The sequence below is a fragment of the Cervus elaphus genome, chromosome 27 (genome assembly GCF_910594005.1).
Source record: "Cervus elaphus chromosome 27, mCerEla1.1, whole genome shotgun sequence".
NCBI lineage: Eukaryota > Metazoa > Chordata > Mammalia > Artiodactyla > Cervidae > Cervus > Cervus elaphus.
The window spans coordinates 53,525,821-53,545,491 of NC_057841.1; the positions used below are offsets into that span (position 1 = coordinate 53,525,821).

The window sequence follows — 19,671 nt, forward strand, 5'->3', positions numbered from 1 at the left end:
ACAGAGAAAGAGAGAGAGGACCCCCCAAGACTGAAGCCAGTTTTTCTATCATCTAATCTTATAAACACTATGCTATTATTTCTGCTTACTGCTATAGGTCACACAGCCCAATCCTGGCACAATATGCCTTGGTCCAGGGACCAACTGGTCATCTTGGAGGCTGGCTATCATATCATGAAGCTTTGGGTAAGACGGCTAACTTCTGAATCTCCTCTTCCCCTCCATTAAACAGAAATAAAGACATGAGCTAGAAGTGCTGACTTCATGGGGTTTTACTGAGGATCAAGTCAGGTGATGGATGAGAAAGCCCTTTGTCAACTGTAAAATCTATTGGATGGAAAAGTTGATACATGATCTGGAGGTGAGAACTAAAAGGCAAAAAACAGTGGAAAATTCCAGTCCAGCAGAGGGGAATCCTGAGTTCTCTTAGGCCATAAAACCCTTCCCCTTCTCACAGACATTGTAAGTGCCCCTAGGGCTTGGCAGATGGAGACTATGTAGAGTTTGGGGTTGGAGTGCTTTTTTTTTTTTTCTTGGAGTAATAAACTTCATGTTTCTAAGGAAAATAAATGAAGAAACAAGGCTTCCTGCAAGGTTTAAAAGGTTTGAGGCCATCAGCTTGTTCTCACCATACAGTTTGTTAATGCATCAATTGTCAATGAATTTAAAACGTGGATTCAATTTTACTGAAATGGTTCATCACTTGCAAAAATATATTTGGGGTTCCATTGAATGCAAGGACATTGAGTGTGTGATCTAATAAAAGTGACCACGTCCTGAGCTCACATACCCTTTTTCAGGCCAGCATCAGAGGCAAACGTTCTTGTCCACAAACTGGCTGGGCTTAGTCCTCATTTGCATGTGTAGGGGTTATCTCTTGACCTGATTAGAGCTGAGTTTAAGTAGATAATTTTGACAAAAATGTGCAAGATTGATTAGAAAGTAGGTACACACTGGTCTGAATGACCATCACCAAAAAAATCTACAAATAATAAATGCTGGGGAGGATGTAGAGAAAAGAGAACTCTCTTACACTGTTGGTGGGAATGTAAATTGGTGCAGCCACTATGGAGAACAGTACAGAGGTTCCTTAAAAAACTAAAAATAGAACTACCATATGATCCAGCAATCCCACTCCTGGGCATACATCTAGAGAAAACCGTAATCCAAAAGGATACTTGCACCCCAGTGTTCACTGTAGCCCTATTTGCTACAGCTAGGACATGGAAGAAACATAAATGTTCATTGATGGAGGAATGGATAAAGAAGACATGGTACATATACACAATGGAATGTTACTTAGACATAGAAAAGAATGAAATAATGCCATTTACAGTGATATGGATCGATCTAGAGATTGTCATATCATATGATATTGCTTATATATGAAATCTAAAAAATGGGACAAAGGAACTTATTTACAAAATAGAGATAGAGAGCCACAGATGTAGAAAGCAAAGTTATGGTCACCAAGGGGGAAGGGGCAGATAAATTGGGACATTGGGATTGACATATACATACTATATGAAATAGATCACTAATAAGAACCTACCATATAGTGCAGGCTCAGATGGTAAAGAATCCACCTGTGATGTGGGTGACCTGGGTTCAATCCCTGGGTTGGGAAGATCCCCTGGGGGAGGGCATGGCAACCCACTCCAGTATTCTTGCCTGGAGAATCCCCATGGACAGAGGAGCCTGGCAGGCTACAGTTCACGGGGTCACAAAGAGTCGGACATGACTGAGTGACTAAGCACAGCATACAGTGCAGGGACCTCTGCTTGACCTCTGTAATGACCTAATCGGGAAAATAATCCAAAGAAAAGTGTATATATGTATGTATGTGTATAACTGATTCACTTTGCTTTACATCCAAATCTAATGCAACATTGTAAATCAACTATACTCTAATAAAAATTAATTTAGAAAAAGGAAGTGGAGTGAGTGGGTAATGGTAAACTAGATAATTACACCCAAATAGCCATTTTGTTCAAGCCGCTAAAATAGCCAAGACAGATCTAAAAATTATTTTCTTTAAAGTGTGAAGGAACTAAAAAGATAACTAGGAACTACAAACTACAATCTTGGCAGACACGGGAAACTAGAAAGATGAGATCATCTTTTAAGACCACTTTATATACACTATCATGTGAAAATAGTTACTGAAAGTAGAAGAAAGAAATGAGAATCTAAAAATTAACACAGACTGAGAAAGTAAAATCTGTCCCACCATTTTGCCATTTAGGTGGACATAGCCACAGATAAAGCCAGCTGCAAATTTAATGGGAGACAGTGTTTCTCCAAGGACATGCTATCCTTGTAAAATGTCATAATGACTTCTTCAAGTGATTCCTGCTTTCTTACCTGTGAGCAGTATTTTTTTTTCTCTGAAATCTTTTGTTACTTGAAATTATATCAACAAGAATGAAACATCTCACTTTTGCCCAAAGGATCTGAGCCACTTTGATAAAGAGAAGGAACCTCAAGCTTCAATCTATCTGCAGAGTTTCAGGTAATTGGTTGCTAGACACAGTATTCCATATCCATCTTAACTTTTTAGTTTCTAAGGAAACAGTACCCTGAATCCACTTTTCAGTCCAGACTTGTTTTGCTTTGAGCCTATCCAAGCACTGCTTCTTTTAGGTTTTAACTAAACTCCACCTTTCCCCCAAATTCTGTAACTTTGTCATTTCTGTTGTTTGGTGAGATGTTTATGGTTCCTCTGTCATTTCCCTGATGGTGTGGTGGTGGTTTAGTTGCTAAGTGGTATCTGACTCTAGCAAGCCCATGGACTATAGCCTGCCAGGTTCCTCTGTCCATGGGACTGTCCAGGTAAGAATACTGAAGTGGGTTGCCATTTCCTTCTCCAGGGGATCTTCCTGATCAAGGAACTGAACCCAGGTCTCCTGCATTGCAGGAGGATTCTTTATTGACTGAACCACCAGGGAAGCCCTATTAATCTGACTTCACAGAGCTATGGGGTTTGCTGCTGGTTGTCTTACACTGATGGGTTAGTAGAGGAAGAAGTCATTCTTTCACTTCTGACAGTGACTATAAGCCCTTACAGCTTTGATGTTGGTTTCTGCAGCATCAATGGGGTTAACTCCAGAGCTTCTGATTAGAAGCGGTGGGTGAATTTCAATGGCAATGGCAATGGCAAGAGCAGTGGCAATCACGTGGGTTAGTGGGCTCTAAACTGGGACATGAAGCAGCTTCCTGGTCTCTGGGTGACTTACTCTTTTCCTTTTGTTCCTCTAATTCTAACATTTTACAACCAATTCTCTCTTCTGCTTTTTTCATCCTTTTGTCTATTTTTAATCTTGAAAGATTCTTTTAACCTAATTTTCAGTTCAATAATTCTTCAGCTGTGTCTAACTCGGGGTTAAAGCCAACTATTGAATGACTTTTTGTTACTTCTTTAATTTTCACTTCTAGAATTTCCAGGGTTTTTTTTTTTTTCTTTTCCAAATCTGTTGTTACTTTTTTAGTCTCCATTTTCTTGCTGAATTTTTGGCTTTCTCTGTATTTTTAATTTGTATGCTCTTAATAACATTCTCTCTCTTTCTCTCTATGTATGTGTGTATGTATATATTTGATAGAATTACTAAGAGAAATAAATAAATCTGCTGTCATAATGGAAAATGACAAAATCTCTCTCTCAGTAATTGATAGAAGAAACAGACAAAACTTAAAAATAATATAGATGTGAATAACACAGCTTACAAAACTATTTAATTCCCATATATAGAACACTGTATCCAACTGAAAAATGTTTATTATTTTTTAATTACATGGAGAATAGTCGCAGAAATTGACTACAGACCTATAGATCTATACATTCATTAGGGAAGATATGTATCAAAGATGCCAGTTCTTCCAAATGGATCTATAGATTCAATGCAATCCCATTGAGAATACCAGCATTTTCCACAACCCAACAAGCTTATTTTAAAATTTGTACTAAAACTAAAAGAATGAGAAGAGACATTCTTGAAAAAAACTTGGCCTACTCATTGTTAAAATTTATAAATTTATACTAATTAAGACTAGTCTAGTATTGGCAAAGGGGACTTCCTAAAGTGGTCCAGCAGTAAGAACTCACCTGCCAAGATAGGAGATGAAAGAGATATGGATTTGAACCCTATAGTAGGGATTCCCTGTAGTAGGAAATGGCAACCTGCTCCAGTACACTTGCCTGGAATATCCATGGACAGAAGAGCCTGGTGGGCTACAGTCCATGGAGTCGCAGAGTCAGGTATAACTGAGCATGCGTGCAAACCTGACACACAAAGTATTGACAAAAAGCTTTAAAAAATCAAACAATGGAACAGAAGAGATGACCCAGATATTCACTGACGTATGCATGGACTTGCGGTGTAACAAAGGAAACCATAGACTAGAAAGACTGTTTTTTCCAATAAATAGAGTTAGAGTAATTGGATAGTCGTACAGACAAAAATGAAATAGGACCCTTTTCTCATATTACATATAAAAAACAGTTCTAGGCATATACAGACCTAAGTGTGAATGGCAAAACATAAAAGCTTTTAGACTGTAACATAGGTGAGCATCTTTAAGACCTCAGAATGTGGAAAAAACAAGACAGAAAAGTCTCTAACTGTAAAATAAAGAATTGATATATATGATGACATTTAAATTAAGATATTTTGCTCACCAGAAGACAAATAATGAGAGATAAAAAGCAAACTACGGAGTGGGAGAATAATTCCATAACATATCTAACAAAAAAAAGGTTTGTATGTAGAATCTATTTCAAAATTCCTTCAGATGAATGATACAAATGCACGTTATCTATTAATAATAGAAAAACTGGGAAAACACTTCAACCATAGTTTATTATCTAGCTTCTACCATTAGATTGTCATCTTAGCAAGGACAGGACTGTTTTGTCTGTTTTCTGTTATGTACCTGAATGCCTGGGCTTCCCTGTGGCTCAGCTAGTGCAGAATCTGCCTGCAATGCAGGAGACCCTGGTTCTATTCCTGGGTCAGGAGGATCCTCTGGAGAAGGGTTAGGGTACCCACTCCAGTATTCATGGGCTTCCCTCATGGCTTAGCTGGTAAATAATCAGCCTGCAATGTGAGAGACCTGGGTTCGAGCCCTGGGTTGGGAAGATCCCCTGGAGGAGGGTATGGCTACCCACCCCAGCATTTTGCCTGGAGAATCCCATGGACAGAGGAGCCTGGCAGGCTACAGTCCATGGGCTTGCAAAGAGTCGGACACGACTGAGCGACTAAGCACAGCACAGTGCCTGAATGCCCAGGAGTGCACGTAATTGGCACGTAATTGTTGCTCAATAAATATTTATTGAATATGCTCACTTAACTCTCATAACAGACCCACAATTGATGGACTGCTACTCTTCCTAAATTACAATGAGGAAGCAGAGGCTCAGAGAGCTCAAAAATGGCCCACCCAGGCTCTCTAGATAGCAGTTAATAACAGCAAGACCCAAATTCATACGTTCAGATGTCAGAAGCTCATTTTATGTCCACTATATTACCTGAGCCTCTTTGCAATGCTGCTCATGGCCAGTCATGGGCAGCCAGGTGAGAGTACTTCAACACGCAGGCCCCAGGTAACTTATACTTTACACGAAAGTTTACATCAGGTCAACATCAGTGGCTCAGAATTGTCAGGATGGACATAGTTTTCTTCATGGAAATTGTCAAATCCTGGTCATCTAATTCAACAGTTTTCCGATGAGATGTTTCCCTCAAGGGGCAGGGCTGCTTAGCCTCCATTCCACAGAGTAAAGGAGAGGCTTTATTCTCTGGCTTGACCAGTTACTCTTTCCTTATGAGAAAATCTGAATGAAAGCTACAGTTTTCTTCATCTGCTAACATTCAAAAGGCTCAGCTAAGAACTCTCCTTCCTTGCCTTCTGCCAGTATTATTTATTAGAGGCTCTGACTTTGATGTACAATTAATGCAAGGTTGATTATTAAGATTATAAGAATTTACAGTGGTTCACTCATTCTTAGATTTAAACAATGTGATGTAGGATAAAGCCTCATGAAAATGCCAGCCATTTATCTCGAGTTCCATGTAGGCCAGTCAGATCTAAGAGTAGAGTGCTGCATGTTGATCCCCAGGGCTAGGACCTGGCACAGAGGTCAGACACGTTCCAGTCTCCTGACTGGCCACAGGATGGAGAAAGACTCCTAGGAGTCTTGCATGAATTGATCTTTGAAAGAAGGCAGTAGAAGTTTTTTTTTTTTTTTTTCCCCACAAGGAGATTTTTTGCAGTGTTTAAGAGAAATTAGTACCCAGGAAGTTCGAGAGTCATCCAGGAAAGATGCTCCCCTCACTGTCACAGTAATCCAAAGATATTACTGCCATTCTGAGCTTCAAATCAGATTTGTTGCTTGATTAAAGAATAAGGCTCCTTTGTGTCTATATGTTTGCTCTTTCCCATAGGTTACCACTTTTTCTCTCACTTTTCAAAGCCATTTCCATTCTTCATGATCTGCCTTTTTAATGACTCATGCTGTCTAAGGCTGGCTGGTCAGGAGGATAAGAAATTGTGGCTGTGTATTACCAGAAATGGGGCTTCCCTGGTGGTTTAGTGGTAAAGAATCCACCTGCCAGCGCAGGAGATGTGAGTCTGATCCCCGGGTCGGGTAGATCCCCTGGAAAGGAGATGGCAGCCCACTCCAGGACTCTTGCCCAGGACATCCCCTGGACAGAGGAGCCTGGCAGGCTGCGGTCCACGGGCGGCCAGAGGGCAGGACATGACTTAGTGACCAAACAACAGCTTTGCTAGAGCAGAGGCACAGACCACCTAGAGAGTGAGCTGCCAAACAACACAACCAGCATCTAAAACAGTTCAGTTCAGTTGCTCAGTTGTGTCTGATTCTTTGCGACCTCATGGACTGCAGCACGTTAGGCTTCCCCGTCCATCACCAACTCCCAGAGCTTACTCAAACTCATGTCCATTAAGTCGGTGATGGTATCCAACCATCTCATCCTCTGTTGCCCCCTTCTCCTCCCACCTTCAATCTTTCCCAGCATCAGGGTCTTTTCAGATGAGTCAGTTCTTTGCATCAGGTGGCCAAAGTATTGGAGTTTCAGCTTCAGCATCAGTCCTTCAATGACTATTCAGGACTTATTTCCTTTAGGATGGACTGGTTGGATCTCCTTGCAGTCCAAGGGACTCCCAAGAGTCTTCTCCAACACTACGGTTCAAAAGCATCAATTCTTTGGCACTCAGCTGTCTTTCTAGTCCAACTCTAACATCCAAAACTTGATCTTCTGGGTATTGCCATCCCCAGGTATGGATCTGTCTGGTGGGGTTATGCCCAGTCATCTCTGAACTGTGGTGCTTCTCCTAGAGAGCTGGCTGCCAGTGCCTTGGTTTCGAGGGCCCATCCAAGTTGAATGTACAGCCATAAGCTCTGCATGGGAGCTTTCAAAAGCTAGTGGGTTTGTCAAGGTACCAAATATGGTGGGTTGAATGGTGGCTCTAAAGATATGTCTATATTCTAATCCATGGACTCTATAACAGTGAAAAAATTAGGCTTATTTGGAGAAAAGTTCTTTATAGATATAATTAAGTTAAGGATCTTGAGATAAGATTATCCTGGATTAACCATATGGACCCTAAATCCAATGACAAGTGTCCTTACAAGAGACACACAGATGAAAAGACACAGAGAGAAGGAGGCCATGTGAAAAGAGGCAGACATTGGACTGATGAAGCCATAGGTCCAGGGATGCCTGCAACTACAAAGCTATGACAAACCTAGACAGCATATTAAAAAGCAGAGACATCACTTTGCTGACAAAGGTCTGTATAGTCAAAGCTATGATTTTTCCAGTAGTCTGTATGGATGTGAGAGTTGGACCATAAAGAAGGGCTTGAGGGCCAAAGAATCAATGCTTTCAAATTGTGGTGCTGGAGAAGCCACTTGAGAGTCCCTTGGAGAGCAAGGAGATCAATCAATTCTAAAGGAAATCAGTCCTGAATATTCACTGGAAGGACTGATGCTGAAGCTGAAGCTCCTGTACTTTGGCCACCTGGTGTGAAGAGCTGATTCATTGGAAAAGACCCCGATGCTGGAAAAGATTGAAGGCAGGAGGAGAAGGGGACAACAGAGGATGAGATGGTTGGATGGCATCACCGACTCAGTGGACATGAGTTTGAGCAAGTTCCAGGAGTTGGTGATGGACAGGGAGGCCTGGCGTGCTGTAGTGTATGGGGTCACAAAGAGTCGGACACGACTGAGCAATGAACAGCCTGAGGCTGGAAGAGACAAAGGACAGAATCTCTTATAGAGCCTCCGCACAGTATGGGTTTAATTTCAGAGTTCTGGCTTCCAGAGCTGTGAGAGGATGAATTTACATTGCTTTCTGTCACCTAGTTTGGGTAGTTTGTTACTGAAACCCTAGGAAACTGATCCACCAGACCATGGACCTCACGCTCAGGCCAGTTAGAGGCCCACTGGGGATTAGGTAAAACCAGTAACTGGGACTGAAAGAGGCTCAGTTACAGGGATGAGACCTCTAAAAGGGGGCCAGGTATAGATGAGAATCTGCAGGTCAGTGAATGCCCAGTCAGCCAGGGGCTCATCTAGGACATAAGACTAATTCCAGACATCCCACTGATGGGAATATGGTTTATGTTAGAACAGTAAGTTCAGTTATTTTTGATGAAGACAAGTTTTATTCCCCAAACTATGGGTCACTACTCCTTAGTTGATTGTGAAATCAATTAAGTGAGAGGCAATATTTTTTACATGTTTGTTTGCTTTTAAGAATGGAATAAAAAACATCAGATTGCATCACACAGGGCTGAAGTAAGGATTTGTATCAATGAGATACTTTCAGGAAGCAGATGACACTCAAATTGAATAACATGAGTTAGTTTAAACTTGAAAAGTACTATTTGCAAGAGCAAAAGCAGCAAGAGATGGTGCAGCATTGGGGCATAATATTGGAGGGGAGACCTTGCCATTCCTGTGGGCTTCACTGGTGGCTCAGGCGGTAAAGAACCCACCTGCCAATGCAGGAGATATAAGAGATGCTGGTTGGATCCTTGGGTTGGGAAGATCCCCTAGAGGAGGGCATGGCAACCCATTTCAATATTCTTGCCTGGAGAATCCCATGGACTGAGGAGCCTGGCAGGCTATAGTCCATGGGGTCGCAAAGAGTCGGACACGGCTGAGAGACTAACACAACTCCGAGGCCTGAAGATGTAAATGGAAAGAGCTTCCAGAATACTGTAAGGAGTGTGAGGAGTTGCCTGATGGGGCTGTGGTCTTCAGAGGAAGCAAGCAAATGCCTCATACTAAGCTGGCAAGTGAGAGCCAGTATAAAAAAATGCCCTGTCCCACTCTGCTCCTGTGTCCTCATCTCCTGCCTGTTCCTCTCATTGGCCAAGACCACCTTCGGGCAGAGAGCAAATGAGTCAATGGATCCGGTGCATATACATCAGCTGGAAGAACGAATCTAGAATAGTACTGCTTCTTGATGCTTTTGTGAGTGACGAGTGGCAATAGAAAGTAGTAGTATTTTGCTTACTGTGTGTTATGCTTAAAAACTTGAGGAAACCTAGGAGGAATTCCAAACCTTCCAAACCTAATGATTGGGATTATTCTGGAGCTGCAAGTTCAAGGTTTCAGAAACTGTAGCCAGGCCAAGCCAGTATGGACATCACGGACTCCATGGAGAATCTTCCCTTAACCCCACACCATATCCATCCCTCCATACGAGAACCACCTGTGGCTTTTACTGCACATGATGGACTTTGATTATACTTTATTTAGCACTGCATGTTATACTAGCATTTAAAATCCTTTGCTTCAGATATGTAAGTCGGGTCTCCGTGATACTCTAAAGTCCTTCAGGGAAGAAGCAGGGTCATGGGCTTCTCATGTAACCTCTGCAGTGCTCAGAGGAAAGTGAAACTGGCCACCCCCTAAAAATTTAATTACATATGTAGAAGAGGCCAAAGAGCCTCCTGGTCTTTCATTAGACCTGGTGCTTCAGACCTTGGTTCACACTGAGGAAACTATAATGAGTTGAACTTAAAACCTAATTTGTCCTAAGAAAAGTTTCCTTTAATGGTTAGTAAGGATATAGCTGAAAGCCAGAAATCATTTAGAGTTACTAGACTCATTGCAACCCTCGCAGGATCCATCTTTGAATTCTTTTTCCCCTTAGACTTTGACCTTCTTACTTCAGCTGCAAACCCAGAGACGCTCTAGACTTGCCTTTCCAATTATATTTCTAAGAATCTTAGTTTTGTACAGAGCTGAAGCATGTCAAAGAAAGTTCTGAATCTGAAAAAAATGGAAATTCTACACCCCACTGAGTCCTAGGTTTTGCCAGTTACGATTTGGGCAATCTTGAGTGGGTGAGGTGGCCTTGGTGTCTCCGCCATCTCATCCTCAAAGCCACAAGGAGTTACTGTGAGGGTGAAGAGAGTGGCAATCAGGGCAGTTGAGATTCAGAAAGAAAAGTTTCAAGGGTAGAGATGGAAGGCTTTTCCTATCTTCTAAATCCCATAAAAGAAGCTATGTTTAGTTCCAACCTTCTTCCTCTTCAATCCTTTGTAACAGACACAGACACACACGCCCAAGAGGATCTCACTGTGTCTACTGCCTCTAAAGGTGGCCGACCACTGGGGGGTTGGGCGTTGGTTGTCTTCACTGAAACCTTGGGTGAAGGTGAAATCAAACTTTGCCTGAGGAAAGCTGCTCCCTGGTCATTTCTAGCATTACTTACATACAGATTGATTTTCTGAAAAAGCAACGCGAATTTTAGTTGTTCTGCATAGGGAGGGAGAGACACGGGGCTCAGGGTATTGTGTTTGCCATCCCTTACTTTCAAGGAAAATAGATGTTTTGAGAAACAGTTTGCTTACAAAGCTTAAACATGTGTGTACCAACTCCATGCTTTCAATGTCCATCACCATCTATTATCCTCAAGAGTAAGAAGGTGGGAAAGAGGGTTCTGCCTGTTATAAGCTGAGTTGTGTTCCCCAGAGGACTGTGGAAGTCCTAACCCTGGTACCTATAAATGTGAACTTGTTTGGAAATAGGGTCTTTGCAGGTGTGATCGAGTTGACATGAGGTCGTATAGGATGAGCATGCGTGCTAAGTTGCTTCAGTCATGTCCGACTCTGTGTGACCCCATGGACTGTAGCCCACCAGGTTCCTCTGTCCATGGGATTCTCCAGGCAGGAATACTGGAGTGGGTTGCCATGCCCTTCTCCAGGGGGGAGTCTTCCCGACCCAGGGATTGAACCAGTGTCTCCTGAATCTCCTGCACTACAGGTGGATTCTTTACTGTGGAGCCACCAGAGAAGCCCCATATGATGAGAGAGGACCCTAAATCAGTATGACTGGGGTCCTTAGAGGTAGAGAAGAGGAGACGTCCACAGAGGGAGATGATGTGAGGAGATGGAGGGGAAACCAGGTGACGATGGAGGCAGAGAAGAGAGCAGAGCTTCTATAGCTCAAGGAGCGCTGGGGATTGCTGCTGTCAGTGGATGCTAGGAGACAGGCAGGGACCAAATTATCCCTCAGAAGGAGCTAACCCTGCTGACACCTCGATTTCCAGCTTCTAGCCTCTAGACCCGAGAGAGATTCAATTTCTCTCAGTTTAAGCCACTCCTTTCTGTAGTATTGATATCAATACTTTGTTGTGGGGGGCCCTAGGAAACTCACGTATCACCTTCTTTTCTAGCCAAGGGTTGTAAGGTGGATAGTCTTAGCCACTACCAGCTTCTACAGAACTTTCATGATTTCTACTCTTAATGTTTCAAAAGTTATAGCCTTTACGTTTCCCATGTTGTATCACACATCTGGCAGATGTTGCACATTTAGCTCTTCGTTGCAACATATTTTAACACCCTGAGTTTTCTCTTCCGAGAAATGGTAAGGCTGGACTCAGTGCTCTCGATGATGCCTTTGAACCAATCCTCTGATTGGAACAAAATGCTTAACAAATCTCTGGGGATAAAGCTTTTTAAAACTGAATTCTTCCAGGTGGAGAGAGACCTGGGTAAAACGGAGCCTCCTAGAAACTGAAGAGCATCACACAGAAAGGCTCTCAGTGATGCTGAGAAGGGCAGTTGTGGCTAAGGGAGATGATCTGGCAAAGGGGAGTGTCCGATCCCCTCCAGGGAGGGAGATGCAGGAATAGATGGAGGCAAAGTAAAGTCCTCCTTCAGATGTGTTACCTGCTCCTTCCCGTAGGGCTGACATGCTTGGATGTCACACCTCTTTTTTTTTTTTTTTATTGTCTCACCTCTTTAAAGAGCAGAGGACAGGCTGCCTTAGGGACCCTCTGGGCCAAGCTTGGTCCAGCTCCACGTCATTGTTCCTCTGAAGAGCCGCCCAGTCCCACGGGGCTGTCTCCCATCACTTGGATCTGGCTTGTCAGCTTTGGTTTTCTTTGGCTCCTTGTTTCTTCTTTGGAAGCTCCTCATGGAGCAGTTGGGCAGGCAGCTGGGGGCCCACAGTGGTGGTGGTTGTGCTGATTGATTAAACACCACAGGCGACACCAGCCAGAATATTCCTCACTCTGATTGTCCTGAGGGTTGGGCTCGCTAATGAATGGGCTCTGATTATAGCCCAGCCTCTGAGAGCCTCCTGTCGTCCCAGTTGGGCCGACACTTATGCTCTAAGTACATCTTGAAAAGCATGACAGAGTTCTCAGTGGGATCTGCTGCTGTGGGGCTGAGATTTGTTCAGCCTGCTTGTTGCTCTCAACACTGTTGTGAGGTGGAAGGTGATTCCACCCAAGCCAGGTGCTGCCAAACAAAGCCACCTGCCAGTGAGCAATGGGGAAGAGAGTTGGCTTCCTGGATTCTGACGTTAGGCCTGGGTGTTCCCAACTGGGACCAAGCTGGGAATCTCTCAGAGTGTGCTAGGGAGACTAGAGGGTTTGACGGCTCCTTCTAGCAAGGTCAGCTCTTCCCATTCACAGCTTGCTGCTTAAAGCTTTGGAAGGCAACGAGGCTGATCTGTAATTTTGCCTGCGCTCAGGTCCTGGTCAGTAACCTGGCAGGAAAGTGACCATAGGCATTTTGCTTTTTCATTCTCTATTTCTGTCTCCAACTCCTTGGGTTATTATAGGTAAACCGAGATTGATCCCTTTTTTTTTTTTTTTTGTAAAATAAAATGAATTCAAGATGATTTCTAAAGTATCTCTTTGTTTTTAAAGTCTTGTGTTTCTGTTTTAACTGTTTCTACCCACACGTCATCTTCCGTGGGCTCAGAGCTGGCCATCCCTCAGAATGTGTTTGTGCCCTGAGAAGAAGCACATAAGAAGCTGAGCAGGAAACTTGCCTCCTTTCAGATTTAGCCCAGACATGATTAGACAGATGCCCAGAGCGATGCTCTGCTCTGCAAGGTTCCCAGCTGCCTTCTTGACCTGGACAGACACCGCATTCTCCCTTACTTGCAAGGAGCATCCTGGGTTTCTGCCTACTAAGCTGCTTTGGCCCATGGTAATTGCATATCCCGACTGGGGCCAGGCTCTGAGGAAGGTAACAGTATCCGGAGAGCTGCCCAGCCCGCACATACTGAACTCGGCACAGATTCCATTAGTGCTGGCTGGGGTGGATGAATGGGAAGTTGGTCTCAAGGCTGAAGGTTTCAGCCTATCATAACAGGCTGAAGGGTAGAAGAGTCTAATTTAGAACGCCCAGGGGAAGGAGGAAGGGACATTTGTGGGGCTTGTAGAAGCTAGGACTTTGGTGCCAGGAAGAACACAGGAGAGAAAGACAGAGCTGAAATCTATGCATAAAAGGGTAAGGTAAGAGCTGAACCTTCTTCCAAAAACCTTTGTTCAACAAGGCTTAGTTTTAGGAGAAGAGATTACAGGAGGCCAGTTAGAAGAACCTGGCTATGAGTTGGCAACTACCTTAGTAGCTGCTTTGGATTGAATTGCAGCCCCCGCAATATTAGATGTTGAAGATTAACCCCCAAATCTGTGATTGTGACCTTAGTTGGAAATATAACTTTTCTAATAGAATCAAAGTAATATCCCCCAGTGGGTTAAATCTGATGTGACTGATGCCCTTGGAAGAAGAGGAAAATGTGGAAGCAGATACTCAGGGAAGAAGGCTGTGTGAAGATGTGGGCAGGGGTAGGAGTCATGTGCTTCCTAGCTAAGGACCACCATGGCATGCCAGCAACCCCCAGAAGCTAGGAGAGAGGCATGGAAAAAATTCTCCTTTATAGTTCTCAGAGGGAACTAACTCACTTTGATTTCAGACTTCTAGCCTCCAGAACTGTAAGAGAGAATAAATTCATTTTGCTTTAAGCCACCCAGTTGGTGGTAATTTGTTATGACATTGCTAAGAAACTCAGTAACCAAGTTAATCTGATGTGGAACTGCTAAAGCAATGGTCTGGCCCTGCTTATGTATCCTCTGTGTGAGAGTCAGACGGGTTTCAAAGATGGATAAAGGACTGAACCAAAAAGGGTGCTGCGAGGGCAGTGGCTCTCGAGTGATGTGGCTGGGTTGTTATGAAGGTGGGTGTGTGTTGGTACATAACTTAACCAGCAAGGCTTTATTACTAAATGTATCTGTGTGTCATGATTACCAAGGTGGGATCATTTGTGAATGGGCTGGGGCAATGTGATACACCATTTCTGTAGCCCACATCCCTGTCCTTGAAGGCACAAACTTGCAACTCCCCATCCTCCTACCTTAATTCCCTGACTTCTTCCCAACACGCAGGTTCAAAAACACATGTTAGAGGAATGTAGGGCAAAAAGATAAGGAGATTCCCTACCTAGTTCATCTGACAACTCTGTCTTCGGGAAATGCTAGACGATGTAGCAAGCAAACCCTAAAATGTTTCACATTTTAAACGCTAAAACTCTGAAGTGTTTCACATAGTAAAAGTTCTTTTCCTCACTAATGTATTAATAATAGTTCAGTAGTCCTGGATGGAACGGCAAGCTGATCTGCTCCGCATGGTGATTCAGGGACACAGGCTCCTTCCACCTTGAGGTTTACATCCTTAACGGACTTGGAATTCCCTGTTCTGGGGAAGGGGGTTTGCAAAAGTTCCACGTACGTCGCAAAAGCCATGGCCTGTAAGTGAAAGTTTTCAGTTCCTTCATATTCTGTTGGGAAGGCAGACGCATGGCCCTGCCTGGGAGGGAGCTGGGCTGTGCTGGGAAGTGTGTCCGGCTCCGTGTCTCCCAGGCATGCTCCCACGACACATGGCTCCACTTTCTTGGTGCACAGCTGTCTGTCTTTGTCATGGTCTCTTAGATAATTCTCAGAAATTTCACAACATAGTTTTCAGAAACTTCTTTCTACTCTTTATTGGAATTTTTATATAGCAGATAATAGAATTGGCAACTAACTACAATAAAAAAAAATGGCATTTTTTTTCCCGAATAAGACCTCTGTTTGAATCCTGGCTCCAAAATTTAATAATTGGGTAAATCTTGGGCAATTTACCTAAATTCTCTGAGTCTCAATATCCAGATTTGTAAAATAGAAGTAGTAAAATATTTCTTTGGAGTGTAATGATTAGAAATTATAAGTATATGGCTTGCATTTAATAAGTGCTTATTAAATGAGAGCTTTTCTTTTAACTTCAATGCAATTATCATCAATGGATTTTTATAAGTTAACATGTTACTGTTAAACTAAAAATTTCCTTGTCTGAGATTTTTTTTTTCTGTAATACAGATGTTTCCATTTAATCATGGAAGTTAGAGTTACAGATCTCTTGGACATCACTGTGTTTGATTTCTGGGGACTTGGAATAACTTATTCAAGGTCACGGAGGGATTTAGTCATAGAGACAGGACTAAACCTTAAGACTTTTCAGCTTGTAGTCCAGTGTGCCGTCCAAGTCCTCCTGTTAAATTTATTGAAAATTGAGTACAGCAGAATAGTAGCTTCCAAATGGGGACTTTTGAATAAACTTTTGTCTGGTTTGGTTGGGTATGATTTCTGGGCTAGCTGTCATTTTCCTGAATCCCATCTCATTTTTAGCATTGTTACACCAGAAGGCTTCCCTGATGGCTCAGACAGTGAACAATCTGCCTGCAGTGCAGGAGACCTGGGTTCAATCTCTGGGTCGAGAAGATCCCCTGGAGGAGGGAATGGCAACCCACTCCAGTATTTATGCCTGGAGAATCCCAGGGACAGAGGAGCCTGGAGGGCTACAGTCCACAGAGTTGCAGAGTCGGACACGACTGAGCAACTAACACACAATGAATTTTGTTGTTTCTAGAGAGGTTATTACTACCTAGTCGTTAAAATATGACTTTTGGTACATTTTTTCCTAAGAAAAATAGCAATGCTTTAAAAGGACATGAAAACTGATTTGTCTATGTGCCATATTTTACACCAATATTTTTCTTTTTGCTCCTCCCTTTCCAAACCTTTGGACCTCCTTTCTTTCAATGATTTTCTGATGGTTAAGAACAGATCATCTCTGTATGTTTGTGTGTATATGGGTAAGTGTGTGTATTATCTTTTTGTAAATACATTATAATACTGTACAGTGAAAATGCAAAACAATTAAGGACATTATTTTGAGAGAGTTGAATTTCTGATAAATAATATCAAGACGTATATAGACCTCCAGGTCTGACTCTATGGTCATATCAGTAGGAAGAATGAGTAGTCATAGCTGGGCATAGTAGCATATTAACTGGATCCAGCTTGGGACCTTTATTCTAAAAGGATGGTCTTTGCCAACCTCAGTAGAGAGGGCTTAATAACCAGGAACCAGAACTGTACTGCCTGACAAGTCTGGAGGAGGTCTCCTGCGGTGCTTCTGTAACCCTGGAAGATTAGGTGATGGTCACCCACCTTACCAGGCTTCACCAGGTCAAATACTCTAGGCTGCAGGAAGATCACAAAGGAGTTCTAGCATTAGAGGCCTACAGTGAGAAAATGTCAGAGACTGGAGCCTGTCTCCAGCAGGATTAATTCCTCTAGACATGCCTCTAAAGGGTAGTTCATGGCTCAGGCCCTGAATGGAGGCTGTTCCATGAGTGTTCCTTCCCTGTCTCTCTGTCTTCCCTGTTCTCATGCATCCATTTGGATCTGTTCATCCTCAGCTTCATGAAGGGCCTTCTCCCACCCACCTTCAGAAGCAAAGGTGGGATCCTTGGTCCCTGCATGTCTTGGAAATGAGAAAGGCCCATTCTTTGTCCAGATATTAATAGAAGTATTCCTTAGCTGCAGTAGATTGAACAGAGTATGTTCTGGCCCCAATAGCTACAGCCCATTTCCTTATTATTCACCTAGGAAGCAATCTCATTTGGCCAAATTGAGGGTCCTAGAAGGCAATCCTATTTAATATCTCATGACAAACAGAGTTCTATAGGTAACACAGATTTCACTTTATCTGTTTTGAAATATTGGATTGGCCAAAAATTTCATTTGGGTTTTCCCGTATGAGCTTAGGGAAGAGCCTGAATGAACTTTTTGGCCAGCCCAATATTAAGCCCTTGTATCATTGGGTTAAAGATATTTTGACTTCTTCCTACTTCTAAGTTGCCCAACAAGGGTTTCCCCATCCTACTTTCTATGCATATCTGGCATGCTCATATTGCTATACAGAAAGTGAGGCAATAGTTTTGATTATTTCCCTCTGTTCAAATATACCAATGTGCTCAAATATGGGGATTGGCATCCAGGCTATTTTCACTTCATTCTTCCGGTAAAGAGTACAAAAAAGTAAAAGACACTCTCTAATAATTTGATTTAGATTAGAAAGATGTATTAGTAAAAATTCTTAACTATACAAGTGACAGAAATTCAATTGAAACTGAGAAGAAAAAAAAGATTAATTAACATAAATGTGAAGTTCAAGCGAAGTACATTTAGCTCCAGACCTGGCTGGTCTTAGCATATTCAAAAGCAGAGACATTATTTTGTTGACAAAAGTCTGTATAGCCAAAGCTATGGTTTTTCCAGTAGTCATGTACAGATGTGGTAGTTGGACCATAAAGAAAGCTGAATGCTGAAGAATTGATGCTTTTGAACTGTGGTGTTGGAGAAGACTCTTGAGAGTCCTTTGGACTGCAAGGAGATCCAACCAGTCCATCCTAAAGGAAATAAGTCCTGAATATTCATTGGAAGGACTGATGCTGAAGCTGAAACTCCAATACTTTGGCCACCTGATGCGAAGAAGTGACTCATCTGAAAAGACCCTGATGCTGGGAAAGATTGAAGGCAAGAGGAGAAGGGGGACAGTAGAGGATGAGATAGTTGGATGGCATCACCGACTCAATGGACATGAGTTTGAGTTCTGGGAGTGGGTGATGGACAGGGAAGCCTGGTGTGCTGCAGTCCATGGGGTTGCAAAGAGTTAGACTGAGCAACTGAACTGACTGACTGACTGGCTGGTCCAGAGGTACTGAGTGCTATTCTCTTTTCCTTATCTCGACGAGACCCTTACTTTGGATTTCATCGTGTATTGGCATGACTGCCAGCAGTCTCAGAGCCAACTATTGTTACAGGTCCTGAATCCTCTTGGACAATGGCTCCAGAAGTGATCCTGGCTTAGTGTATTCTTCATCCGAGAACCACTCCCTGGGGGAGAGGGTCATTTCACTATTTTGATAAATCTGAGTCTTATGTCCAATTTGGGTGTCAGGACTAACCCACCTCAACCAAAAGGATGAAGCAGAATTATCTTAGAAAGGGGGAGAGGAAGTTTCTTATAGGTTGGAAAGCTGTGCAGATAACAAATCCCCATGTGTCCACTCTAGGAATGGTCTATGGTATCCTAACGGGAAACACATAATATACAATAACAAATGGTGTGTAATTAAATACTGAAATGCAGATCCCAGAAGGGCAGTGTGGAAGGAGCTTCTGAAAAGATGGAAAGCACAGAGAAATGAGAATAATCAGAGAATATATCATACAGAGGACTCTTCAACCTGGATTTTAGAGAAATATTTCAGACAGGATAGTGGTTAATAAAAGAAACAAAGACACTGGCAGGAAAACAGAGTGGGGAAGCCTGAGATAGTGAGAGTTCACATCAAGGCAATGGCACGGTCCATCCCAGATAAAGATGGTCCAAGGTGCAGCTCCTTACCATGGCAGTTTCTCTGACAGCAAGCTGACTTATGGTGGTTCACTCCTCTGTGTTCACTTGGCTTCCTTCAACAGAACCAAAGCACTGTTTGCATTTGGGGAATCTGAGACCTACTAAATGGTAGAGGCTTTGGGGACTGGAGAAGGGAGTGGAGAAACTTTAGGCTTTATCCTCATTCCCCTTCCTTCCCTGCTGTCAGGTGCTTGAAATTGCATCCAAAAGACAATGCTCATTGACAAGACTATTTTTTTTTGGGCTCCAAAATCACTGCAGATGGTGACTGCAGCCATGAAATTAAAAGACGCTTACTCTTTGGAAGAAAAGTTATGACCAACCTAGACAGCGTATTAAAAAGCAGAGACATTACTTTGTCAACAAAGGTCCATCTAGTCAAAGGTATGGTTTTTCCAGTAGTTGTGTATGGATGTGGGAGTTGGACTGCAAAGAAAACTGAGCACCAAAGAATTGATGCTTTTGAACTGTGGTGTTGAAGAAGACTCTTGAGAGTCCCTTTGACTGCAAGGAGATCCAACCAGTCCATCCTAAAAGAAATCAGTCTTGAATATTCATTGGAAGGACTGATGCTGAAGCTGAAACTCCAATACT

General features: G+C 42.8%; 1 long non-coding RNA gene across 1 annotated transcript in view; it reads left to right on the plus strand.

Annotated features, from left to right (window-relative positions):
• Positions 1-14,969: 14,969 nt before the first annotated feature.
• The window catches only part of LOC122684968, a 32,960-nt gene continuing 28,258 nt past the window's right edge, over positions 14,970-19,671 (plus strand). Inside the window, exon 1 of the long non-coding RNA XR_006338202.1 lies at positions 14,970-15,079. This is a non-coding gene — a long non-coding RNA (uncharacterized LOC122684968). The remainder of the gene's footprint in view (positions 15,080-19,671) is intronic.